This window comes from Perissodus microlepis, chromosome 17 (assembly GCF_051167445.1).
Source record: "Perissodus microlepis isolate ML-2025 ecotype Zambia chromosome 17, ASM5116744v1, whole genome shotgun sequence".
Lineage (NCBI taxonomy): Eukaryota > Metazoa > Chordata > Actinopteri > Cichliformes > Cichlidae > Perissodus > Perissodus microlepis.
This window is the reverse complement of record NC_140477.1, coordinates 30,359,382-30,366,592: the sequence shown is the minus strand read 5'-3', so window position 1 is coordinate 30,366,592 and position 7,211 is coordinate 30,359,382.

Sequence of the window (7,211 nt, the reverse complement as noted above, 5' to 3'; positions counted from 1 at the left end):
TCTGCACTCAGCCTACAGACAGGGTGGGAGAAAAACCAAGCATGCAGAAAGTTTTACTACTTTTTTCACATGTTTGGTTTCCTTTTTTTTTTTTTTAAAGCACATTTGAAATGAAATTTATGCAGAACATGGTCATTATGATTAAGCTCAGAAGTAACAATAGGTGTATCAATAATAATACATGTTTGTATTCAAAGAAGAATGGGGCATATTTTCGCAGTAATATTCAAAAGAAAGAGCTGGCAAAGATGAGAAGATGCATTTTCACAATATGCGACAAATTACTTTTCTCGCACCTCCAGTGCAGCATGGTTTTACATTCTGCAAGGCAATTTCATCAGATCTCACAGATACAGTAACAAATAATCACAAGAAGAAATAGCATCAATCCAATTTTCAATTTTGCTTTCCACAGCAGGAGGGGCTGGTGATGGCAGCGATATGTTCCCATTTATGACATCACGTCCTATTAAGGCGGGGGGGGGCCCTCTTTGCATTTTCTGAAGTGTCTTCCTACTCCACGAACCTTATGGAGGGGGAGGAAGACCAGTTTTTCAGACACCAAAGTTAATAAGTGTAGCTGCTAAGGAAAGATATCCAAAGAAGTCAGAAACATAGAAAAATTCATTTATCACCTATACCTATCTCTCTATAGAGTTTCAACACATTTATATCACAAGGTATAATACATGCCAGGTACATAAGTTGTGGATTTGTCAGCCAAATACAACAGTGACCAAAAAAAATGGATTCACTGAGCTGCCTGACTTTGGTGTTACTATCAAGTACAAGTCACATGGCGAACTGTTCAACACTAGGAACTTCAACTGTGGTTTTACGATTAGTAAACCAAAGACTCCTCCTGAACTGTGAAGACTCGCGTCATGACCATCCCTTTAACTGGGTACACAGGGTTAGGTATCTAGGTGAGGTCACATTCACAGACAGTATGAAAGATGGATGCAGCTACTGGGATATCAGTCACTGGTTTGCAGATTCCCATTCTGAAGCCTTGACATGAACGTTTTTGCTTTTTGCTAATGCCATCTTGGCATTTTGAAATAGCTTTCTTAAAGTCTGTTTAGCCCCCTGGTGGCCATTAAAACAAACTTTCATGTTGACTTCACTTTTTCACACTCTGCTTTTCTATGGTCATATCAATTGATGCAATATCACAGCTCACAGCCCCTGCTGAGAAACGCCACCAAAAGCACCATAGAATCACCCATTGTCTGACCTAACAGGGATTGGACTGGATCTCTCCAATGACTCTCTTCATAACTTTGCATATATAAAGCTATCTGTTCTTACTTACCAGGTAAACAACCATCTCATATTCCCGTGGCTCCTAAAAAGTTTTAATCCGCTCACAGTCACCCAAAATTTCTGACTGAAGATTCCACCCTCGCTTGCTGCTGTGATTCCAAAGTATACTCCAGAGTGTGTGAGAACAATGTGCCATCATTTGATGTGGTCCAGGAAAGTGTAGGCAAAAAAAAAAAAAAAATACAAATAACCTAAATAAAAACTTTAAATTTATAACTATTTTTGGTTAGACTTGGCATTTAGCACTTATGGTCAGAGAAATCTTGTCATTTAGTTCAACATATGATATAGGTGACTGCATTTGTAATTCTGCTGTCTGTGTCTTTGTTGTAGTTCTGTATGGAGCAGTTTATAAAAATCCCACTTCATTAATTGGTTCATTTATTGTAAAAAAAAAAAAGAGCAAAAACAAAACACAAGGTGTCTATGGGACAGTTTTTTTTAATGGCGTTTCATGATGACGTTGCTCCTGTTTACAGTGTTGTTTTGGATGCCATATTATTGTGCTGTTTGAAAACGGAAAATGTAAACAAGTGAGTGGCTTGTTTACATTGTGAATAATTCACGCATGTGCAAGTCTTATGTAACTTTGGTGTCTTATGTGGGAATTCCCTAGCCAAAATTATGGTGAATTTTGATTGGCTCAAAGGTTTGCATGAACAGGAAAGGAAGCAACTGTGACATTAATCAAAAAAGAAAAAAAGGTATGAAAAGGTATGACACAGAGAGGTTTCTGTTCACTTGTACATTATGACTTCTGTCTTCTCCTTGGCAAAGGCTAAGGTGAAAGCCATATAAAGAGGACACTACACTGCCTATTGTTCCAAACATTTTTGGCACCACCCCCACATGACAGTACAACTCTACAATATGTTGGTGTAGATGTGTAAAGCCTTGTGTTGAACCTATTAACTACCGGTGTGCTACCCCACTGGCAATGTCACTCAAGTCAACTCGTGTGACAACCTGAATTTGATTTCTATGTTCACTTCCTGAGCTCCCTGATCTCTGGAATCCTGCTGCATTAGTCAACACTGTAAAGTTCTCTCTAAGACAGTGAAAATAAAGAGTTCAAGCCACTTCTTATTTATAGCATGCACCTACTGTGGACATGCACACCTTTCTTTATTTTTGTTTGTAAATAGCAGATATTACCATTACATAGTTCACTGATTCCTCTATGTGCTGCCTGATAGTTGCTCCATTTGTGTGTGCAGTTATGTGTGTGTAAACCACTGTCACTCCCCACTTACTCCTCCCTTTGGATTGATGTTACCTGCTGTTTCTCGCCACAGTTCTCCTCCTCATGTATCACTTCAGAGTCATTGTTCCTCACCATCCCTCCTTTACCGCGTAAGAACAGGTGCCTCCTCTCATTTCTGCTGCCAGCTATCATTTCTTACCCAGCATGCTTTGTTGAATATGATCATGCAGCAGCTTCATCAGTGCTGCCAGTGCACTGAATCAGTGGGGAAATGAACTGGGCGGCGTGCAGCTCATTCTGGCTCAGCTCTAAGGTCTTGTTAGTGTTCATTTGAGAGGTACAGTAGAGCAGGAAAATGGAGCCGTGCAGATGGATTTCTGCCAAAATAAGCCTCTTTACACCTGTATAATCATGCATATGCAAATGATATGGAAATCACTTTACTTTGCATGCATTATGCTTGCATCTTAGGTGGGCTGAAACTGTGATGGAATCCTTAATGCTTCAGAATGGAAAGTCCCCACATTTATACGTGTCATGTTAAAAAGTTGGTTTAGTCATATTCATACATAGATTTTTTCCAAGTGTGACTAGATTTTTCAAAAGAGGCATGAATCACCTAAAAGTTACTTAACATACTTAAAGTAATCTACAAATAGGTGCTCCTGACAGGCAACCTCATTCAGTCTTCTCTGTTATGGTTCAGTCACACAAGAGTAATAGTAGAACAGCATGGTGACCAGGAAAAATCAGTGGTTACCGGTGATTGCAATGAATTATTTATTTATTTTTTTGTATTTGATGACTGATTGCAATTAGTCGTGATGACCAGCTGGTTGCCCATAGACTAACCTCTGGACAACCGCTTTCTATCACAAGGTTATTGCACAGATCACCTGGGGGAGCTAGGGCTCGATTTGTAGTGACTGCAGTCCCTTTCAGACAAATTGGCAAAGGTATTCAAATAACTGCCGTGTAGCTTATACATGCAGACAAATTGACAAAGGATTGCAGTCAGTTTGAGTCAGTCTGTGTCAATAAGCGCAGCTCGTCTACAGTGCATCGCTTTGCAACAAGGGACTTAACTCAGCTTGTTTCCAAGTGGTTGTATTCTGGTAATATTCTTCTATACAAAACAGGGTAGCTGAGCGACTATGCCATTTTGCAGTTAACTCTTTAAAGCCTTGACCTCAAAATAATTCCCAGAAAATTCTAATTATGTGAAAATTGAGGGTTTATTGAACCAATTGACAAACTTTAAATTTGAGTCGTTTTTGCTACAGCTGGCTTTTTTTAATTGCATAAAAATGTATTGTGCAAATGATTTAGGTTTTTTTCAGGGGGGAAAAATCACACCGATGCTTTTGTTCTTCAGCAGCAGAGTTTTTGCAGCCACTGAATCATTGGTTACAAATATAATTATTCAAACCATAAGTGCAAACGCACATAGACCGGGTTCCAAATTATTATGCAAAGGATTTTTGTCGCTGACTTTCCTACAGAGTCTATTCAAATGACAGTCAGTATACTTTTCAAGTCATCAATCATTAGAGCACAATTCAAATTTTATTGAACAAACCTCCCAATGATAACTGTGATTTTGCACAAATACCCCCCCCCCTGAAAATCCATTGATCCAAATTATTATGCACAACAGAGTTTCAAAACATTTTACTGGTTGTAAAGAGCTGAACATGATCATTTGTTGAAAGTGCAACATTAGGAGATCATATTTACTGAAACCAAAGCTATTTCAATCATAAACATCTTAACAGGCCAAGTTACATATTAACCCCTTCTAACCTTCACAATTCTTGCAACCATCCATCATAGATCTCAGATGCTCCATCAGTTCTCAGTAAGGTTATGCCCATAGCAGCCAATGCCACAGAGCTATTTTTGCAGCATCAAATGGTACATTGTCTGTCATAGTTCTGGTGCTTTGACTCAGTGTTTTGTATTTGTGGACCTTTGAATCTTAGTTAATCATTATTGTGGTATTGCTAGAGTGACTTATGTTTCCTAGTTTTGTTTTCTTACCTTTTATGAGTTTTCCTGCTCATTGTGTTTAACTCTTGTGGTTCTAGGTTAGTTCCCTTAATGTTTCCCTTTCCCTGTGTTTTGTCTTCAGTGTCTTCAGTGTCTCCCGTGCACGCTCCCTCTCTCTTCTTGTCCCTCGCTCTGTCTGTCTCCCTCTCTCCCTCTGTGTCCCTCTTTCTCTGGCTCTAGCAGTCCCAGTGCCTTAGTTTTCCCTATTATTTCCAGGTTACCATGTTTCTCAATTGATGTTCATGCCAAAGATTTATTTTAGCCAACTTTGGGAGTGTCAGCAATAAAGTTGCTGTTTAAGCTCAGATTTTTTTTTTCCTGCTTTAAGGTTCTACCCTGCCACACAGTGAGCCCTGACAGTGTGATGCTTGAAGATAATTTTGCTACTGAGGGCACGGCTCTTCTTTTTGGACCGTGGAAGGAAGTGGTCAGTGAGAAACTCTACATACTTGTGGTCATTTTCACACATTCAGAGATCCTAAAGGGACCTACCAACTCTCTCCCCATGACTCTGCCACCTCCTTGCTGATGTTGCAGCCCTGTTGGGACATGGTGGCAATACACCAACCACCGCCTACTCCATCCATCAGGACCATCCATAGTTGGGTGGCAATCATCAGTTAACAAGACTGTTTGAAAATTACTCGTGGGACTACCAGCAGCTTCAACTACCTGCTTGCTGATTTGTAATGGCATTTTAGCAGTTGTTCTCTTAATCTGATTAATCTGTCTGGCAGAAACCTTCATCTCTATGTCTTAGTCTCCGCAAACCCTTCTGTGCTCTGACTCAGCCACAAGTTTTTTCACAGTACGATGATCATGCTTAAGCTTTTGTATAATATCTAATTTTCTAATGTTTTCAGACCTCATCTGAGGCATTGCTCTATTTACCACATTTCTGCAGCAGAGATGCTTTTTCTTTCCCATATTACTTGAAACCTGTGGCATGCTTAATGATGTGGAACATCCTTCTTAAGTAGTTTTTATCTTATTGGGCTCATCCTGTTCCAAACTAATTATGACAGCTGTCTGAGATTGATATCAGTGATCCACAGAGCCCCGAGCCACAATACCACCCATGAGTTTAACTGAAAACAAAAAATTGAATGTTTATGACACTAAAATCTTATTTGCATAACAATTTGCAACACAGTGTAAAGATTTATCAGCTTGGTCAGCATCAGCATAACAGCATCTCGTCTAACACCAAGCATTCAGACTGTGGTGGAGATGGAGGAGGAGAAGAGGACTCTTATTAGAGCATTTTGTCCCTCAAAAAGTCTCAAAGCCAGCCAAGTTAGGAGCCACTCTGTAATATTTTTCAAAGTGTTGTTTGCTCTTTGGCTTCCTTGTCTTATGCTACTATGACTTTGACAAATGTGAGATGTAGCCTACATGATTCTTGAGAATGATCCCACAACACAGATATGGTTGATATGATTTGAATATACAAAGCCATCTGAACATAAGCAGATGTTTTGTTATGAAAACCCCATTGGTTTATAAATTACTTTAGATTAATAAATAATTATGAGATCAAGAGAGACTCTAAGAGAATACTGCTCTGAGTGTTTAAAAATAGAGTGGGAGGCAGAGCCTTCAGCTTTCAGACCCCTCTTCTGTGAAACCAGCTCCCAGTTTGGAGCACTTCTTCTTTTCAGCCACTATGCGTTTATACACCACTCTGCAGTTTATCATTAGTTAATCTTAATATTTGTCTCTCTCCCAAAAAGTTGATTCTGTTCATCTGGGTGTAGCGTGTTCAGTGGGAGAAACTCATCCAAGTGACTTCTTTACTCTCAGCTGACTGTAGGTTTCTGTAACCTTATAAAGAGCACATTTACATAATGACTAACAGTCAAACCTTAAATACTGATCCGTATACGTTGGTTTACAGTACACATCCACTGTTAAATGTCCCCCATTACTGATCGACATCTCACAGTCTGAGACGGCTAACCTGCCACTTTTCATATCCTCCCTGGTGAATTTGATGTGTCGGTCCACCGAGTTAAAGTGATCTGTGAATTGTCCTGAGATTTGATTTTCACTCAGGTGTCATCCACATACCTGAACCTGAACTTTGTGGTGTTCCAGGGTAGGATAACACAGCCCTCTTTTCCACTTCTTCCATGTACAAGTTAGCCACAATGGGTGAAACTGGGCGCACCCATGTTTCTGCCTGTAGTACTGACCCTTGTATGTGAAACATGTAGATGAAGACACAGTTAAAGAGCAAACACATTTGGTTGGTGCTGAGTGTGGTGCTGTTGCTGAGGTTGAGCTCATCCTGTAATCTCTTATGAACTACCTCCAACGCTTTAGTAACTGGAATGTAAGTGAAGAGAGATGTAACATCGTACGAGACCATGGCATAATAACCTCTCACTTTCTCAACAAAATCCAAGGTGTTCTGGATATGGAGTTCAGTACCATACGATAGACAAGTACCCTTGTCTGCTGGAAGAATAATAGTGTTGTTGTCATTCCTAAGTAATATGGGTGCCTTCATTTCCTCCATGCTGATGTTGGATGCTGGGGGCTGTGCATTGACGAGTCAGGCCGAAACTTTTATTTGCAGTTGCTCTGCTTCAATGTCTGCAAGGTTGTTCTTTCAAATTTCTGTTTCTGT